This window comes from Bubalus kerabau, chromosome 1 (genome assembly GCF_029407905.1).
Source record: "Bubalus kerabau isolate K-KA32 ecotype Philippines breed swamp buffalo chromosome 1, PCC_UOA_SB_1v2, whole genome shotgun sequence".
In the NCBI taxonomy this organism is placed as follows: Eukaryota; Metazoa; Chordata; class Mammalia; order Artiodactyla; family Bovidae; genus Bubalus; species Bubalus kerabau.
This window is the reverse complement of record NC_073624.1, coordinates 262,371,884-262,391,942: the sequence shown is the minus strand read 5'-3', so window position 1 is coordinate 262,391,942 and position 20,059 is coordinate 262,371,884. Positions and strand designations below refer to the sequence as shown.

Sequence of the window (20,059 nt, the reverse complement as noted above, 5' to 3'; positions counted from 1 at the left end):
ATATTATGTGTTTTGACAGGTAGGATAAACCATCGGAGCTATGTAAAAATTTACAGTAAGAACAGGACTATAATCATACATTCTGAAAACTTTATACACTGACAATTCAAATTATGTGTTTTATGCTAATACACATTGTGGTAGGGTCTAATAAACTGTGACTCACTCATAAATAGTAGAAAAGCTGATGGCACAGGCAGGCAGGCACATACACAGACTCACACACCTTCCATCTTATGCAGGAAACAGGAAATAGAGTCCAAGAATTTCTTTGCAAATTTAAATCAATATGACTGCATTCCATTTTCAGTATTTAAATTAAATTTTTTGCTGGAAGGCACTGTAAGGAACAAAGCAAAGTACCTTAAAAGAAAGTGTATCACTCGTAATTTTACCTCATTTCACACCGATTTGACAGCTTCTCTTAGCCAATTGGTTTCGTTGAAAACGCTGACAATATTCACCTATTAGAGTCTTGCCCTTCTGCGTGGAGACCATTCCTCTTAGATACACTGTATTAGCTTTCAACACGGAAAAAAGGACTTTTTTCTCTCATCACACTGCTGACACTTGCCACTATTTCCCCTTTCTCTTAGCCCAGCATTATTTATTTATTTATTAAGAAAAGAAACTTTGTGGAACAATAAATAGCATAAATTATTCAGCCAATTGCAGTTCAGCCGCATAAATCATACTCAGGCAGACAAGCTACTTATGACAAATACTTTGTCTAAGAGAAATATACCACTGAAGGTTTAATCAGAAGCGCTCAACGTTTCAGACTTTTCCATTTTTATTCTTGGCCAGGAACTCGCCTTCTCTGTCTACAGAGGCTCTTGAGAATGCTCTTGCTTTTTCCCATGAGAATACCGAGACCATTTTTATCCCCAGGAGGGAGGAGGGTGTTAATAAAAGTGCACTTTTCTGAAGGAAAATTCAAATGGTGGCTGGCAAATCTTCTAAATTCTTGAAAGTATGTTCCAGGGCCAACTGTGGATATGTGAATAGCTTTTCCCATGATGGGCCATCAAGTCCTACTTTTCAAGGCTGGTCAGGGTGTTCCCACATCGACCAAAGAAAAAGCAACCAGAAACCAAGCAGGGTGAATCCAGAGTGGCTGGCACCATTAGGAGATGCTTGTTCTTCTTTCGGCCCGTCGTTGGCTCCCAAGGCTTTTACCACTTATGTTTTTTTTTTAAACTGAGGCTTCCTCCTTTACTGCCTTATTAATATAAATGGCCCCATAAAAATGCATGATTACAGCATGGTAGGCTAAAATATGCCCATAAAAAATCTTTTTTTGGATAAGCTTCGAATAATGGTGTTATTTTTTCCAGTAAGAGGAATGAAATCTTAATTCCCCTAATACTTTAATTGCCAACTCTTTCCTTTAGTTATTATTTAATTCCTAAACCATCAATGATTCAAGGCATAGATGTGTGTTCCTGGGGACATCAGCTATTTGGAACAATTTTGAAGCTTAAAAAATATTCGGTCCATGCTTGATTTTGGTAACCACTTACTCTAAGGGGAAAGTTTCTATTATACTAAAGCAATTGTGTATTAGTTGCTCAGTCATGTCCAGCTCTTTGTGACCCCATGGATTGTAGCCCACCAGGCTCTTCTGTTCATGGAATTCTCCAGGCAGGCATACTGGAGTGGGTTTCCAGTCCCTTCTCCAGGGGATCTTCCCGACCTAGGGATCAAACCTGGGTCTCCCGCAGCAGTTAATGAGGTGGTTTTCTTTTGAGGGGGGGCAGGGGGGCGGTATTTCACTTTTGACAGCAGAAGGCTGTCACTCACTAAAGGAATCCAAACCTCTCTTCGGTGAACATGATCATGACTGAACAAGGAATTGCCAGTTTTGTCATCCAGTTTTAGTCAAAAAGGGGACAATGATGTCCACATTGAAGCCACCAGGAAACATTGGGAGAAGGCAGGAATATGCTGGTCATGGTGATGGCAGAAGAGCACAGGAATTGTGGTTTTGGAGTCTAAAGGCTGGGAGAATATCCTGAGGGATCCGTCTACACCTGGGGTTCCCCAGCTCTTGCTGTGGAAAGCCAGTCTCAGCCCAGCACCCCTTTGCAAACACGAAGGCCCTCTTCAGTGAAGCCACAAGAAAAGCAAGACCAGGCCCACAGCGTGGCCTCCCCCCGGGCCTGTTTTCCACAGTTGTTTCTGGACTCAGCCTTGCTTCCCTTACAAGCTCTGAGTGAACTGTGGCCCATGCAGCTGTGGCCGTGGGCTACGTGACCAAGCATTCCTTTCTGCTGTACCTCTGGCATTTTGCCATAACAAGGTATAGCACATGGATCTCCTGAGGAACGTGCATCAAGTTTATTTTCTGACTGGTAAATGAATAAATTTTTCTGACTCAGTTGGGAATGAAAGGGAAATAACCTGCTTTTAGAGTGATCCCAGGGTCTGATTCTTTGGAGCGGTTGAAGTAATTTAACAACAACAACCCAGCCATCAGAGAACTCCCATGTAGGTATGTTGCCAACTATAAGCCTCGAAGACAAGGAAACTCTGGATCCACAGGGGCTAAGGTAGACCAGGTAACGTTGAGAGGGAGAACGTTGAGAATGCTGGGGGAGAACATTTAGCTCAGAAAAATGTCAGTAAAAATTCCAAGTATCCCATTCTAGATGGACTCATTGAAATTCCCAGGTTTTTAGGAACTGATATTACAGTGAATTCCTAGAAATGTTTTGGTTATGATTGTTGTCTGTCCAGAGTTTTGTGTCCACTTGGATATATTTGCCATTTATTTTGTCAGGGCTCTGGTAAGCATAGAAGGAATTGGAAAAAGTCTACATAGGCTAGTGAAGAAGCTAAAGAAAGCAAATGCAGGGATTAAAATCTCAATCCAACAAGAATTTACAATTTTAAGAAGGCACAAAGGTCAATAAGTGCAGAATGTTATAACTTTTTCAATGAACAATTTAATTTCTCTTAGGCCAAGTTTGCATTGTCTGTGAATAGGGTAAGCCATTGTCCTGGTTTTCCTAGGACAGTCTCCCTTTGTGTCTGTTAAACAGGCTTAGTTATAAATAAAAATCCCCTTCCACTCTTAAAAGTGTCCTGGCTTGGGAGATCAGTTACATAGTCACCCTAAGCATAAACAAAGCTCCCTTGGATCTAATAGGTTTGTATAAAAGATGAAAGGGGAAACATTTTGATTTGGTTTTCAAATCTGGTTTCCCGAAGTGATGGAGTGAGCAGGCGGGGGACATGGAAACCAGAGCAAACCTAGATGGTGATGCACTCAGGTCTATGTCTTTCCTCCAACTGTTACTGTGTGTCCTTTGTCTTTCTTTCCTAGGCAGTCTCTGAGGATATTTGGAAATGTTTTCAGATAAACAACTTAGGGCTCTGAATAGTTTCAGATTTTCTTTTATAGCTGCAATATTTAGAAGAAAAAGTGAGGAACTGGATTTCATATGTCTTGCTTAAATTAATTAGGGAGTTGGGAATGGAGTCAAATTTCACTTTGTTCCATCATGAGAATTATCTTGGGTAGACTAGATGCTAGCCTTCTGAGAGCAATCAGCAATGAATTATAAGTAGAATATGACCAACAGATTCAATCTTTGTATGATGTGGAAGAAGTTCTGATTTTCCCCAAGTTACAAGAGACTGCCAATGAGTTAAGAAACAACATGATATTAAAAATGTTTGTAAACATGGACACTACTTACTTTTAAATATTTAAGCAAGATTTTTCATAAAGTTAGAAACTAAAACAAATTATTTTACTTATGTTTAATTCCCTAGAAGTTAAAAATTATATTTCATTGCCTTGCAGATTTTATTTTTTGTTTGTTTAAACACATGCTGGTTCATGTGAGGTTGCTGTGAATGATTTTTGGGGGGCTAAAATCACTGCAGATGGTGACTGCAGCCATGAAATTAAAAGACGCTTATTCCTTGGAAGGAAAGTTATGACCAACCTAGATAGCATATTCAAAAGCAGAGACATTACTTTGCCAACAAAGGTTTGTCTAGTCAAGGCTATGGTTTTTCCTGTGGTCATGTATGGATGTGAGAGTTGGACTGTGAAGAAGGCTGAGTGCCGAAGAATTGATGCTTTTGAACTGTGGTGTTGGAGAAGACTCTTGAGAGTCCCTTGGACTGCAAGGAGATCCAACCAGTCCATTCTGAAGGAGATCAGCCCTGGGATTTCTTTGGAAGGAATGATGCTAAAGCTGAAACTCCAGTACTTGGCCGCCTCATGTGAAGAGTTGACTCATTGGAAAAGACTCTGATGCTGGGAGGGATTGGGGGCAGGAGGAGAAGGGGACGACAGAGGATGAGATGGCTGGATGGCTTCACTGACTCGATGGACGTGAGTCTCAGTGAACTCTGGGAGTTGGTTGATGGACAGGGAGGCCTGGCATGCTGCTATTCATGGGGTCATAAAGAGTCAGACATGACTGAGAGACTGATCTGATCTGATCTGATCTGATTTTTCTTAGCAAGCATGCATTAATTAATTACCTTAAAATGTATACATGAAATGATACATTCAAGGGCTTTGGGAAAACAGGAAGCGTAGAACACTGGTATGTTTTGCTAGGAATATTACCTTCTATTTCGGTTCACTTATTTTTCATGTAACAAAACTCTAAATTGTTAATTGAGGAAACACCTGTTTTACCTGATTTTCTTAAGTGCACTGGGTGGATATTGGATGCCTTGCAGCAAAACTCTCATTAAACCAAGGATCCCGCGATATGAGCTACAATGGCTGAATTATTGCATCCAAGAGAATATTATACTAAAACTTCGCTGCCTCATGATCCTCAGGGGCTTTGCGATAGAATTACTTGTAAATGGAACCATTTTGTAAAAACATCCTTCTGATGCTTCAGGATTTCACGGAATTGGATGAAAAGAGACATTTTGTTACAGATAAGGAATTGATTTGGAGAAGAGAATGAATATTAGAAACAAATGAACATTTCTTGGGATAAAAGAAGTACAGGATGGGCTGCATAGAGCCTGTTTCATTGAACTTCTCCATAAACTGCCTGGAGAAGCTGCAAGGACAGAAATACCCAAACCCCGTGCTGCTGCATTCTTGAATCAATCTGCACAGTTGCTGATGGGCTTGCGGCATGTGATGTGAGTCAGCGGAGTCAGCAGTCAGAGTACTGTGAATACTGGACTTGAAGCACTTTCTCTGAGACAATTTGCACCTCCTCTGTGGCTGAAGCCATCCTTCCATGCCAAGGGTGCTAGTTTTAACATAGTCTTATTGGATGCTCTTAGGATAATGATGCTGATAGGATCGCTTTGGGGGTTAAATGAGGAGAAGGTACACTGAAATTTTCAAGCTTTATAATGGCTTAAAGACTTTTTGGTCAGTGGAAAGGCAACATTGCATGAAGATTTTCCAATCTCAGTAAAATAGCCCTTGCAATAGGGCTCAATAAATGCAGTTGATTTCTTTCTTCATTGGCGATCAGTATCTGTTCTCGGGTTTCGTTTCCCCTTCACCTTTCAGTCTGATACATGGATTGGTTTCCTTCTAGCATCCATGGCCCAGTGCCTGGGAATTCCCTACCTATCTACCAGGGGGCATGGGAAAACCCCATTATCAACCTTCACACAGGGTTGTGGCTGACGAATGAACAGTCCTCTGCTATCCCAAGCTCTTAGATAGGGCAGCTTTAACCCAATCGCAGAGTAGCTGGACATTCCAGTCATTCCTCAGTTAAGTACAAATTTCCTTTGAGGAAAACCAGATTCAAGGGTGCAGGTTGTGGCAGACTGGACGTTCCCCAAATGACCACAGCAATACCTCCTCTCCCTCACGCTTTTCCAGGATGTCACCACTCCTTCAACAAGAGGTGGAGTCCGCATCTCTGCCCCACAAAGCTCGGTGGCTTTTATGACCATTTCCCGACCGAGAGAGTACGAAAGAAGTGATGCTATGAGATTTCAAAGTTTAAGTTATGAGAAAGGATATCATTTCTGCCCGGCTCCCCCGTCTGGAGATGTACCCCATAAGAACCCAGCCAGTGTGCTGTGTCGGGGTGTAGGCTACATGGAAGTGAACTGAGGCTCCTCCCAGGCAACAGTCAGCCCCAACTTTCCAGCTGCGTTGAGTGCGCCATCTTGTAGGTGGCTCAATCTGCCTTCAGCTGGACTGTCAAGTGTTCTTTTTTTTCAGTTAATTTATTTATTTTTGGCTAAGTTGGGTCTTGGTTGCTGTGCGGGCTTTTCTCCAGTTGCATCAAGTGGGGGCTAGTGTCTAGTTGTGGTGTGTGGGCTTCTCATTGTTATGGCTTCTCTTGTTGCAGAGCACGGGGTGTGTGGGCTTCAGGAGTTGTAGCATGTAGGCTCAGTAGTTGTGGCTTGCAGGCTTAGTTGCTCTGAGGCATGTGGCATCTTCCCGGACCAGGGATCTAACCTGTGCCCCCTGTGTTGGCAGGCTGCTTCTTTACCACTGAGCCACCAGGGAAGCCCTGTGGACTGCCACTCTTGATGCTTTGTGGAGCAGAAACGAGCTTTCCCTGCTGAAGGTGAAAAGTGAAAGTGTTAGTTACTCAGTTGTGTCTGATTCTTTGCGACACTGTGGACTGTAGCCCACCAGGCTCCTCTGTCCATGGACTTCTCCAGGCAAGAATACTGGAGTGGGTTGGCATTCCCTTCTCCAGGGGATCTTCTTGACTCAGGGATGGAATCCAGGTCTCTTGCATTGCAGGCAGAGTCTTTACTCTCTGAGCCACCAGGGAAGCCCTTTCCTTGTTGAGCCATACCCAGATTGCAGAGTTATGAGTGAAAATGAATGGTTGCTATTGTTTGAAGTCCTTGTTTTTGGTAGTTTGTGATGCTGCAGTAGATATTAATCTTCAGCACTTTATGAGGTAGTGTTAGTATTATGCTCATTTTATAGAGAAGGAAATAGAGGCTCCAACAATAAAGTAACTTGTCAGGGTCATCACGGTGTAAATAATGGGGGCAGAATCTAGAGCCTTCCTCAAAGCACAGATTCTCACAGAAGATACAGCACCCATATATCATGGTGTGCTGCTCAACGGTGTGGGCTCTCAAGACAACTACCTTCACTTGAGTGTCTAAATAGTGCAGAGCACTGGGGTGATCAGCTGTGAACAAAATGGAAATCCCTGCCCTCATGGAGTTCCTTTTCCAGCATCAGAGGGACAATAATAGAAAGTCCATAATATATAAAGTATTTACCAGAGCGCCTGACACACAAATGCAACACGAATATTGATTATTGGTGTGATTATGGAACACGACACAGCTGTGGTTGTTACCTGTGACCTTGATGTTACAAACAGTATTGTTTGTCCACTTTAACAACCACATTTCAAGAGCATGGGTAGGAAATCATGTTTTCTGTGAGCAGAATACAAGTTTGAAACTGACTGAGGTAATTCTAGCAAATCACCAGTGTCTAGTGTTGAATATTCATCAATATTATACTCTGGCCTCTAGGACCTCACAGATCTATATAGAAATGTCAAATGGGATTATGAAATAATTTCATAGATACTAAGAAAGGAAGTCCAACCAAAAATAAGGTGTGCCTGCAAAAGGTATAATCTTGGTTATCTGTGGTGTAATGGTAGGCAGGGAATGTGTTGATAATTGAAGTCAATACAGAGCCCTCAGTTTCCTGGTTAATCAAACTTTTTCCCAGAGCTGATGAGCAGCAAAATTGCGTGGTTTAAATTTCACTTCCTTTTATTGCTCCCATAGAGCTGCTAATAAATAATAGGCAAACAGAGGCAAGAAACCAGGTAACTAGCTGTTGTCGATGTTTGAAGCTGGAAAGGGTTTTGGAGGCCCCCTTTGTCTAGTTCCCTTGTTCTAGAAGCTAGGAAACCGAGGCTTGGAAATCCTGAGTGTCCTGATGGCAGGTGGGTTGGTGAGGATCAGAGCTGAAACAAAGTCCCAAGCTCTAGATTTCCAGTCTTCATTTCACTAACAGCTTTCACAGGTTTTCTCTGACACTGTCTCTCTCCTTTTCTCTCCATAACTGTAACTATTAAAATATCTGGGGTCTATGCACCAGTAACTAAGTTAAAGGGAAACAAAGATTGCTTTTTCAATATTGTGTATTGTGATCAGTAAGCAAAGAGCCAGAAATTCCTTTAGCCAGAGTTGGAATTCCAGCCTCTGTGCCCTTGCTCCAGCGATGGATGCTACCTTTGAAAATTCTCATCCAACTGCTTTCCCCGTAAAGAACACTCCTTCGTTCTCACAGTTGTTGGAGGAAGAGGTGTTGAGAGGATGTGACCACTGGTTGACCTATGACCTGGACCCAGCCAACTGGAGGCCCCTCTCCCCTCCCCCATCCTTGAAATGTACATTATACCCACTGTTCCCACTGTAGAAGCTGTTTCCAAGGACACAGCCTTGAGAGAGCAAGGTGGTGTTGAGACCATCTACACAGGATAGTGACTGAACCAGTTAAGGCATCTATGGAAACTTTTGATTCTGGTGGGCGCGTGCAGATATCTGCTCATCTTGCACAGCTGTGCAACACAAGCTTCAGGTGTGAGTTCCCTTGCTTATCAAACCTGTCACTTACCAACCTGCCGTGGTCTGCCTGTTCGGGATCTTCTTCAGCCTCCGTGTACCAGGGGCCAGTTTCCTAAGCAATCATCTGGGTGCAACGCCATGAAGTCTGCTCTGGCCTCTGTGGCTCAACTGCTCAGTTGGGTCCTCCTCCAAGTTACCTTGTATTACAGCCCCACAGGATTACTTCCGTTCTAAACTGTCAGTTCCCTGGGGGTAGACAGGCGTTACTGTGACTGTGTGACACAGTGAAAGACACTGAGAAAGCATAGTGTCTTTCATGAGCATGATAATCTGTGCGTGCTTTGTTATATACTGCATATCGTTCCTAGTTTAGTAATAAATTTTCAACATATCCCTTTCAGGACTTTGTAGCTAGCTACCGTACCGTATTTAGCCTATAATTAAATTCCAGTGCATGCCAGATTGTCTTGTCTGTTTTTAGTATCGGTGGCAAGAGTAATAAAGTAATAGGAAGGAAATGCTTTCTATTCAGTAAGTGGGAGGGGAGTTTGCGGGATATTGGATACACGTATAATGTATGGCTGAGTCCCTTTGCAGTCCACCTGAAACTGCCACAACGTTGTTAACTGGCTATGTGCTAAGTTGCTTCAGTCGTGTCCAACTCCTTGCGACCCTATGGGCTGTAGCCTGCCAGGCTCCTCTATGCTCCAGTGTAAAATAACAAGGTTAAAAAAAAAGAAAAATTACTAATGTGCTGCTGCTGCTGCTAAGTCACTTCAGTCGTGTCTGACTCTGTGCGACCCCATAGACGGCAGCCCACCAGGCTCCTCTGTCACTGGGATTCTCCAGGGAAGAACACTGGAGCGGGTTGCCATTTCCTTCTCCAGTGCATGACAGTGAAAAGTGAAAGTGAAGTCGCTCAGTCGTGTCCGACCCTCAGCGACCCCATGGACTGCAGCCTTCCAGGCTCCTCCGTCCATGGGATTTTCCAGGCAAGATAAAATGATTTAGTTTGTTCACTTTAGAAATACTTGGATCACCCACTCAGTAGGTAAAAGGCAACATATTAAGCTCCATGTTATATAAAAAGCTGAATAAAGGTAAACAGTTTCTTCTAATAGTGAATGATAGTGGATCCAAATCATATTTTATGTAATGCCTATCCCTTCCCCTTCCCTTAGGAGATGGAAGTAGACATAGGGGCTGGAGAGGTAGGTTGTCATAGTTTTAATTTCCCTTTGTAGCCATTTATTGGAAACAAATATGTAGAACCAGCTGTGCTTATGTAAGGTGACCTATACAGTCAGAATTAAGAGCAGACTAGTCAAGTCTGTAACATTCTCTTCTCTTTCTCTTGCCACTTTGGGCATAAGAACCTTGACTTCAACAGTTGTTTGTGTTCACCTAACTCAAATATCTATCTGCAACAGTATTCAAAGGGGCTATGAAGTGGCATATTTATAAAAAGAGTTGAAAGGCTGAGTTGACTAGAATAGACTGTACACAAGAATGTATGTGTATATTTTGAATTTTTGAAATTAACTTAATTTTTCTCCCCTTGGAATTGGTAAACTCTTTAGTAAGATATAATTTAGAGAACTTTTCCCTTATACATGCTGAATTTGCCCAGCTGTATTAGTTGGGCTGCTCAAAGTGAAACCATGGGTAATCAATAGTCAAATCCATTTTACCTGCCTTCACTAATTAATTAGTTTTAAGTGTTACTAAAAAAAGACTTTCATGCCCTCCAGGCCTGCAAGAGAGCCTCAACACAAAGACCGTGGCCTGGAGTTGTTTGCCAGGAATTGGAGTCAGCTGTGTCTAGTTTGAGCTGAGCTGGTTACGATCGGATAGCAGCACGGACCCTGTAACTGGGCATGCGCCAGTCTCTGATCTGATGTCTGACATCGAAAGTGACCTTTTGATGTCGGCGGGCTGAGAACTCCATCCTCAGGTGAGGTTACGGAGCAGAGCAGAGCAGAGGCTGCAGCCTATTACAGGAGCGCAGACCATGATTACTGGCCTTTCTGGTCACCTTTGCCCACGTCCTGGGATGCTCCCCACGCCCTCCGCACCGCAGATGGCCCTGCCCCTCTATTCGTTACCCGTAAATACCCTGGCGTCTTGTCTTTTAACTGTCTGGTGGGAAACTATGTGGAAATTTGATGGAGTTAAATTCGTTCTCATTTATATATTTTATCACTTTCAGCAGCGTGAAGGGGAGAGACCCAAGTTATGAGGCTATTATAATAATTTAGGCAAGAGTATGCAATAAGGGCTTGCAGTAGCTGTGAGGATAGAGAAAATGCAATTTTTATTGATGGGGATTAAAGAAGAAGAAGAAATGTAGGATAAATATAAATAAAGGCTAAGTTATTGGTTTTGCAAAGAGTAAGAGAACACGTAGATAATGCAGTTTTGAGGGAAGGATGATGAGTCACCATTTGTTGGCATTCTGAGATGAATATAATCTACTGGGAAATTAGATTTAAGAGTCTGAAGACAGAAGAATGATGGGGGCAAATTAGGTTGGGGAAACAGAAGAAAGATTGTAGTTGGAGGTAAAACTGCTTGGGAAGCATGCAGAGGGTGAGAAGAGAAGAGGATTAAGAATTGAATTTTGGGAAGCCTCACGACTTGCAGGAAGGGTTGGAGAAGATGAGCATAAAAGGGTTGGGAAGAACTAGCCATAGAGGGGAAGAAGAAGGAATAGAGAATTTCTTTGTCAGGGAAGTGAGAGGAAAGTGTTTCAAGGAGGACTGTTGAAAAGATTCGACTCTAGAGAGAACAAGGAAAGGCTGAAAACTACCCATGGATTTGAGAAGTGGGTCACTGATGGACGTGGTGGTAGAAATTCCTTTCCATGGAGGGGATGAAGCTGTGTTAAACTAGGTTAAGGAATCAACAAGAGGGGCTAAATTGAGATTTTAAAGGTGGATCCCTTTCTATAGAGACTTATAAGTGAATAGAGGATCGTATTTAGGGTAGTGCCTATGGGGGGGTTGCCTGATTAAAACAGGCTTTATAAAGATATGGCTTTGATGTTCATAGGTTTACATACTGAGGGAGAAGGAACCAATTGAGAAGGGAGGTTAAAAGATGAAAGAGAGAGTGGGGATAATTGAGTGAACAATATCTGAGAAGAGGCAAAGGGGGAAGAAATGAGGTTACTGATTCTTCTCTTTCTGTCCCATGCTGTTCCTGCCCCATAACACACTGAGCCGGGCAGGTCACTTCCTTGTCAAACCTGAATATCAATTTGGTCTCCATATGGTGTAGTCTCTGTGGTGTTGAATTAAAAGAAATAGCCCAGCTACCAAAAAGTAAATTAAGTTTTTTTTAATTGGTGTCCTTCTAAAAATGCCAGGGGCCGGAGTATAGTCCTAACTTTGAAATTTCCCCTTTGATAGCTCTCAATTTTCTTTCGTATATCATGGCTGCATTTTCCACAGTAAAATTGCACAGTGAAGCCAGTCTCACTCCTTTTTCAATCTCTTTCACTCTTGCCAAAGTCATACACTGGAAACTGGTGCTAAAAATCTTTCCTGTTACCACTCTTTCTTTTCCAAAAGAAGTTTTCTCTGTTAGAGGTGAGGGACTAAAAGAGAGCAGAAGAGCATATGGAAATAAAAGGAATTTGAGCTAAAGAACCTAGCCCAGGAGTTCTCAAGTCTGAATACTAATCAAAATTACCTGGAGAGTTTGTTGAAATACCAGCTGCTGAATTCCACCCCCAGAGTTCCTGATGGAATAGATTTGGGTTGGGGCCCAATTATTTGTATTATGCTTTTGAACTGTTGTGTTGGAGAAGACTCTTGAGAGTCCCTTGGACTGCAAGGAGATCCACTCACTCGATCATAAAGGAAATCAGTACTGAATATTTGTTGGAAGGACTGAAGCTGAAATGCCAATACTTTGGCCACCTGATGTGAAGAACTGACTCATTGGAAAAGACCCTGGTGCTGGGAAATATTGAAGGCAGGAGGAGACAGGGATGACAGAGGATGAGATGGTTGGATGGTTGGATCACCAACTTGATGGACAGGGAGGCCTGGCGTGTTGCAGTCCATGGGGTCGCAAAGAGTCGGACACGACTGAGCAACTGAACTGAACTAAGTTCCCAAATGACGCTGATGCTGCTGGGCTGTGGACCACATTTTGGGAACCAGGGAACTATCTAGTTTAAGGGGAAGCAGACCAGAAAGAGCCTCAGGAGCAATGGAATGCTGTTACTAAAACCATAGTTCTCAGGCACAGTTTTTATCAAGGGTAAATTAGCATGTCTGGTTTTTAGAAGATGTGGAGAGAGGCCCACTTGATGCTGAACTACTTACTGAGTTACTGGCCCAGTTTCTTCTTCTTCTGATGGGGCTAAAACTGGTTCCACAGTTTGAGAAAGGAAAATGTAATATATAGGGGTGGTAGCTGGGTGCAGGGTTTGGGATTGGAGGCATTCAGAGGCATAGATGAAGCAGATTTCTATATATTAATTTTGCAAAGGATACAGTGAGGTGAGATGAATATTAGTATTCTGTTTTTTCCCTAGGAAGTCTCAAGAAGTATTATGACTGATCAAGTTTAGTTTGCATACAGGCTGAAGTAGCTTTTCTGATCCTATAGATGAGTTTTTTTTTTTTTTTTAACCTACAAAGTACTTTTAAGTGTCTACCTACAAGCAATCATGGAAAGTAGTTTGAGTCCCTACAACAGTTTTACCCGATGTTGAGTAATGAAGAATCTCAAGACATATTTCTTAATGTATATAATCATGTATAACTTTAAGTGAAATTTGAGCCGTATATTTCCGGCTCAAGTAATCAAATGCTTACATTGTATAGAGGCTAAAAAATTTTGTTCTTAAAATATCCCTTAAGAAATTGATGTGCTTTTTACAGTGTTGTGTTCTGCAGCAAATGTTGACTAATGCCAGATAAACAGATACCAAAGCAGGGAAGAATATTAGGTGAATGAGGTCTGTATTTTCATAAACTTGGGTCTAATTTTAACACAGGTTAAAAAATGTTCCATTTCCCTTAATAGATCTTTTCTAAGTAAATAATAGTTAGAATTCCTCATGTTTCTGTGTCTATAGCTGTACCGTTGAGCCAACTAGATGGTGAGGAAATAAACTGCATTTGTGAGAGGAGAAAAACAACAGACACATAATCACCTACACTTTGGACAAACCTCTGAAATGGAAGCCAGTATAGCAATGAAATCACAATGAAATTATAAATTTATGGAGGAAAAGCTGGGAGGTTAATTTTACCCTTTAAAACCTCAATGAAGCACAAAATTCAGGGGGAAAACTAATAATTATGACAAAGAATTGTAAGATTTGGAACATCAACTCAGCAAATGAAGACATTACCACATGGCGGACATTAGCCAATAAAAGGCATCCAATCACTCTAAAATGAGCTCATAACGCAAAATGTGAGCACTGTGGGTTTCCAGAGGCATGGTGCATTTAGAAAAAAATTCATTTATTACTTTCCATGACTGAGCTCATTCAATTTACATTTACTGAGCATAGACAATGGCCTTGCACTTTGTATGATGTGCTTAGGAGGGCTAAAAAAATATATTGGGTACAGATCCTGACCTTAAGCAGATTACAGTTTAGTTGGAATGTGTGACTGGAGGGAAGAGAGAGGAACATAAACCCATAAGATAAGGAGAAATGACAAAGATAAAATAAACCAATATGAGGAGGCAGGAAAAAGGAGTGTGAGGGGTCAGGGAGAGGGTAGAGTTTAGGGTGATCTTCAAGGAGGAGAAGCAATTGAGCTGAACCTTATAGCATGTTTGATATTTGATTTTTATTTCAAAATTTCTCAAAGCACACACTATCTTCTCTGAGCTGAAAATGCCATGGCATATATGTTTTCAAATGGGATTTGCTATCAAACCAACACACTTTAACACATGAATCAGATAAAATAAATGCAGAGATGTAAAACTCATTGGATATAAACCAGCATGAGCTAATTTATGCACCAGCAAGAAACTTCCCCTATAGCGCTGTGATTTAACATAACTACGGTTTATACAAGATAGATTATGTGTAGAAAGGTAATTTCGTGAAAAGTGTGGCGAGTGGCTTGAAGGCAGGGAGAAGCTTTATAGGGTTCCTGGAAGAAGTTGGGCAGGTAATAGTGAGGGGTTGAAGCAGGTGCTGTGGCGGTGCAGCTAAACAGATGGGATGCATTCAAGAGTTCTTCACAAGTAGATTTAATTGGACCTACTTGATGGCGGGACAGAGAGAGAAGGATGCGTTAAGTATAATCATAAGGAGCTAGTTGGGTGGATGGTGATACTATTAACTAATAAGATAGTGTTTACTGGAAGCAGCAGCAGTTTTGGAGTAACATTAACTGCAGTACTTGCAGGAAAATTACTTGGAGATATCAACTGACAAATTACAAGATGCATATTTGGATCAAAGAAGAGAGATAGGACTAAAAGTAGATTTGGAAATACTTGATCTTCAGTGACAGTGGAGGCTGTGGATGGCTGAGATTTCCCCAGGAGGAAAGGACTGAGTGTGGAACTTGGAGGCAAAGCCTTCATTGCGGGAAGAGGGGAGTCCTCTCCAGCTTTGATCTTTGCTACAATGGGCTTTTTTTTTTGTTTGTTTCCTTGGGCTGTTGTAACAAAGTACCACAAATTAGGTCACTACCCAAAAGTTTCAGAAATGTATTGCCTTCCAGTTCTGGAGGCTAGTAGTCCAATATCAGGGTGTAAGCAGCGTTGATCCCTTCTAGTGCTATGAGGAAGAATAAGCCCCATGCCTCTTTCCTAGCTCGTGCTGGTGAGCTGGTGCTCTTTGGTGTTCCTTGGCTGATCAATGCATCACCCCAGTCTCTGCCTTCATCTTCCCTCATGGTGTCATCCCTGTGTGTGTCTCTCTTTGTGTCCAAATTCCTCCTATTTATAAGGACAGCAGTCACATTCCATTAGGGCCCACCCTAATGACCTCATCATAACTTTATCATCTGCCAATGCCATGTTTCTGAATGAGGTCACGTTCTAAGGTCCTGGAGGTTAGAACCTCTGCATGTGAATTTTGAGAAGACAAAATTTATCCTGTCACGGGTTTCTTTTACCCCCTCCTCCTAGCATGAGTTTCGGAGTTGGGAGAAAAAGCCAGCGCAATAGGCCGAGAATTAGGAGGAGATAAGAAAGTCAAGGCTGTAAATATAGATCATTTATTTGAAACTATATCCATTACCAGTCAAATGGTGAGGACCAGGGCTCCACAGATGTTACAATTTCCAGGAAAAAAAATCCTTCAGTTGGCCAAAGAATCATTCAAAGTCTAAGGTATCTTAACAGTGCTTCCTGCAAGATTATCTCTTCAACCTAAACCATATGGGCTTGCTTATTTGGTGAATAATGGCACAGAGCCCCAGAACATGAGTTAGTAGTCATTCACTTTGCATCTAGTTTAATGTGATCTTCTCTGATGAAACTTAGAAGTTTGACTTTGAAAAATGATGTGTCTAAGAGTGTGGACTAAGCAATTTTAGACATGGCAGAGCAATAAAAAATATTCTTGCCATGGATTCATTGGAGGTGCAAGGACACAGATTAACCTTGGGAGGTGTATTAGAGCATTTATTTTTTCAAAGAAAGGAAAGATTTGGTATTTAAATTCTCACTTTCATGTGAGGAGAAAAAAATATAAATCTTGGGATGTCTGAAAAATATTAAAATGTTCACAGAATTAACTGTCAGTGATAATAGCAAATGTCACATTTCTACTTCATCACATATTGAGAGAAACTGAAATATATAACCAAATGGTGGCATACTAGGCTCTTCTATGCATCGTGGTGTGTTAACTTTATACCAAAATTTCTGGCTGTAAAAAAGAGTATACAATTTTGTTTTGAATCTTAGATGATGTGGTTTGTAATTTCCAGTTGGGTTTAAAATAAACACCAAGGAATTGAAATGCTTTTTTAACAAAATTTTAATAGTATTTATCTTTCAGTGACATTTGTTTACCCTCCTAATTTTCCATTTTTAATTGCTTTTTGGTTTACAAATTATACATGTTGAGAGAGCAACTATTTGAATATATGTTTCCCTGAGTATTATATATTAAAATCAGCAATGCTTCTAGAGCATTAGAATTCTGAAAGAGCAGTTGCATATCTCATTGTCTTCTTTTTCCCCCCACAATTTATATAAGTAGGATGTACTGTTCCTGGGGGGAAAAAATAGCAATAATGAAGACAGATAGTGATCTTATGTCTACCCTGGCAAAAACGTCAGAATCCAGTTATTTACATATGCTACATTTCCCATAAATTGGCACAGAGTGACCACATTGGAAATTGAGCTTTTAATGTAACTGTATCCAGTATTACTTCTCTATCATGCTTGCCTGATTCTTTTGCTTTCTAATTGGTCTTGGGGACTTGACTGTTGCTTTTGAACCTTGTGCTAAGTACTGAGCCCTTTACTTTCTCTTTCCCTGTCTGACACATAAGAGAGCCTCTCTTCTTGTTTCACCCACATTTCTACATTTCTCAGAAGGCAAAATGACTAAACCTTGTTTTCTGCAAAAACATTAAAAATGTTTTTAATGTTTAGTGAAGAGAGGGAAAAGAATACTGGACCTAGAATCAGATATGATTAGATGTTATCAGGCAATGGCACCCCACTCCAAAACTCTTGCCTGGAAAATCCCATGGGCGGAGGAGCCTAGAAGGCTGCAGTCCGTGGGGTCGCTAAGAGTCGGACACGACTGAGCGACTTCCCTTTCACTTTTCACTTTCATGCATTGGAGAAGGAAATGGAAACCCACTCCAGTGTTCTTGCCTGGAGAATCCCAGGGACGGGGGAGCCTGGTGGGCTGCTGTCTATGGGGTCGCACAGAGTCAGTCACGACTGAAGTGACTTAGCTGTAGCCGTAATCCTCATTAGAAGAATCCCTAGGTGGCTCAATGGTCAAGAATTCACTTGCCAAGCATGAGATGCCAGTTTGGTCTTTGGGTCAGGATGATCCCCTGCAGAAGGCAATGGAAACCCACTCCAGTACTCTTACCTGGAAAATCCCACGGACAGAGGAGCCTGACAGGCTACAGTCCATGGGGTCACAAAAGAGTCAGTAATGACTTGGCTACTAAATAATAAGAATCACAACAAATCCTCACTACTGCTTATAGCTGTGTATTCTCAGATAATGTATTAAACTTCTCAGTAGTTCATTCATTCAAGAATCCACTCACTTGTTCACCTATTTGTCTACTTCTAACAAGCATTTCTTGAATACTTCTTGTGTTTTAGGCACCATGCTAGACACAGAGGATGTTAAGATGAAAATCAGACCCTTCCCTCGAGGAGTTCATAGACCAGTCGGGAAGATAACGAAGCTTATGATAAAGGTGATAAATGTTAGAGATAATCATCTGTAAATGAGGAGGTGGAACAATATGATTTCTAGTGCTGTTTTTACTTCTATAATTCTATGGTTTTATAAAAATCCTAGAAGTTGTTCACATGCCTTTCGACTTGGGGAGTAAAACAGGCCTTAAGATAGAAAGATAAAATAAACCTGTTTCCTCCACTTAACAGGCCCCTGGCTTGAAAGGAAAAAGGGATGAGTAATTGAATGTGTGTGTGTGCCTTTATTGCTCTTTGAGTCCTTGGACCACGGCATTCTCCTATTTCTGCAGGTGATTAATGGCATTCTGGCACGCTGGGCTACAAATTGTTCAAAGTAAGAGAAATTTGGGAGTGGGTGAGTGGTAGCACGTGTGCTATATGGAGCAGGGAAAGAAAGTCAGAACTCTGTGGTTCTTATTTCCATATGTGCTTAAAGACAAGGAGAGTCATCAGAGAGAGAGGGAACAACAGAACTCCAAAAAACTCTTCTGGAATTTCTTCCTAAGTTCAGAGACAATTCTTAAAGAGTATAGGCAGCCTATGATTTGAGGAAATGGATGGCAAAAACTTAGTCATAATAACTAGTGTTTTTCATTCTCTGCTGCAGACACCATTTAGGCCCTGGTGGAATAATTACTTTGTAAGTAAAACTTCTCTTTGGGCAGTCGTGATGGTGAATCGGTATTACTCCAAAGGTCTCCATTACATTCTCTTGAACCACGGTAAAGATATTTTTAAAAAGCAACTAATAATACTTCAATAGGTAGACATTGTTTAAGTATAATAGAACTCATATGATTGACATATTTCTGGTATCAGTCAGTGTTTAATCAGACAAACAGAATCCACTTGAGGAATTTCAAGCAGAGTTAATTTAATATAGCTACAGAATACTAGAAGGCTGGAGGCACTCCTGGGGAAGGTTACCTGGAGAGTAGTAGCTCTACAAAAGCACTACCACCCGTAGGCCTGGGGGCCCAAAGGAAAAAAATGATGTTTCCTTGGGATCCAAGTGAAGCTGAGGCTGCTGATGTTGAAAGTGAGTTACCTGAGTACAACTTGGAACCACACTTCACTGAAACCATTGCTGATGCTGAAATTGCTGTTAGAATCTGCAAAAAAAAAAACCAAAAAAAAAAAACAAAAAACCCCACCCCCCAAAACCAGCTTCTTGTTTTCTCCAGCATCCTATCAGTGCTCCCACTGATGAAACTTAACAGAAAATCAGGTTGCAAGGGAGTCTGGGAGATGGAGCTTTGCAGGTTTTCTTGCCTCTGAGGTATGGAAGAGGGTAAGGAAGAAACCAGGAGGTGCTGGGAGACAGCATGCTCGCCAGCACACCTCCGCTGTCCTTTCTCTCTGTGATAATCTTGTTTACTTAGCAGACTTTCCTCCACCACAAATGAGGCAGTGAAGGGGAGAGTGATTTAAACCAAGGGAAGGAGGAAGACCGTAACATGGTGAGGTGACGGTCTTGGGAGAAGGGAAAGAAAATTTGGTCTGAGAATTGGTAAGACAGAGTGGGTGTGAATGGCAAGCAGTCAAATGAGAGTGTCCTTGAATTTACGTCATGGAGTTCAAACCCTTTGGGTTGGGGTGAAGTGAGGGCTGGCAGAAAAATCTGATTAAAGTTGTGGGATTCATGGATTGGGGGGTTAGGTTAAGCTTGCTACTTGTTTCAGGATCTGTTCTGGGGAAAATTTCAAATTCCTTGGGGTCCCATGTTGATCATGATACAACACAAATATAGCATCACATGACCGGTAAATTAGGAATGACTGAAGGAAGCATCTAGACAAGAGTGCTAAGTAATGCCCCTGGGTTCCCATGGCTCATGAGATAGTATCTAGGAATTCTGTGACTTCTTAAGTCTCCTAATACTAACAGACTCAGTGTGATGTGAGGGCAAGGATGCTACAGGGCACGGGACTTGCTACAGAAAGCTTTGGGAATGGTGCCACCAAGATCCTAAGCCTCTCTAAACCCCCAGAGCACTAAGCAGTATAAAATATAATGTGTTGGATGCTAGTACGGGATACCCAGAAGCCTGATACAGAGAGGAGCAGCTGGATCGGTAGAGGCCAGCGGAGCCCCAGATGTTAGTACACAGCCACAGGTAGTTCTTTCTCTGGACATG

At 41.7% G+C, this 20,059-nt stretch overlaps 2 long non-coding RNA genes across 8 annotated transcripts in view; one reads left to right on the top strand and one right to left on the bottom strand.

Moving 5' to 3' along the window:
• Window positions 1-6,185: 6,185 nt before the first annotated feature.
• LOC129639632 (uncharacterized) lies at window positions 6,186-9,048 on the bottom strand. The gene is made up of 2 exons (XR_008708519.1): window positions 8,573-9,048; window positions 6,186-6,527 (listed from the first exon to the last, which is right to left on the bottom strand). It is a non-coding gene; the product is annotated as an uncharacterized LOC129639632 (long non-coding RNA).
• Window positions 9,049-9,240: 192 nt separating this feature from the next.
• Window positions 9,241-20,059, top strand: part of LOC129639614 (uncharacterized) — a 53,013-nt gene continuing 42,194 nt past the window's right edge. For 2 of the 7 annotated variants that reach the window (XR_008708505.1, XR_008708511.1), the window contains exon 1: window positions 10,487-18,961. This is a non-coding gene — a long non-coding RNA (uncharacterized LOC129639614). The other 5 variants (XR_008708514.1, XR_008708506.1, XR_008708513.1 and 2 more) reach the window with 5 other exon arrangements.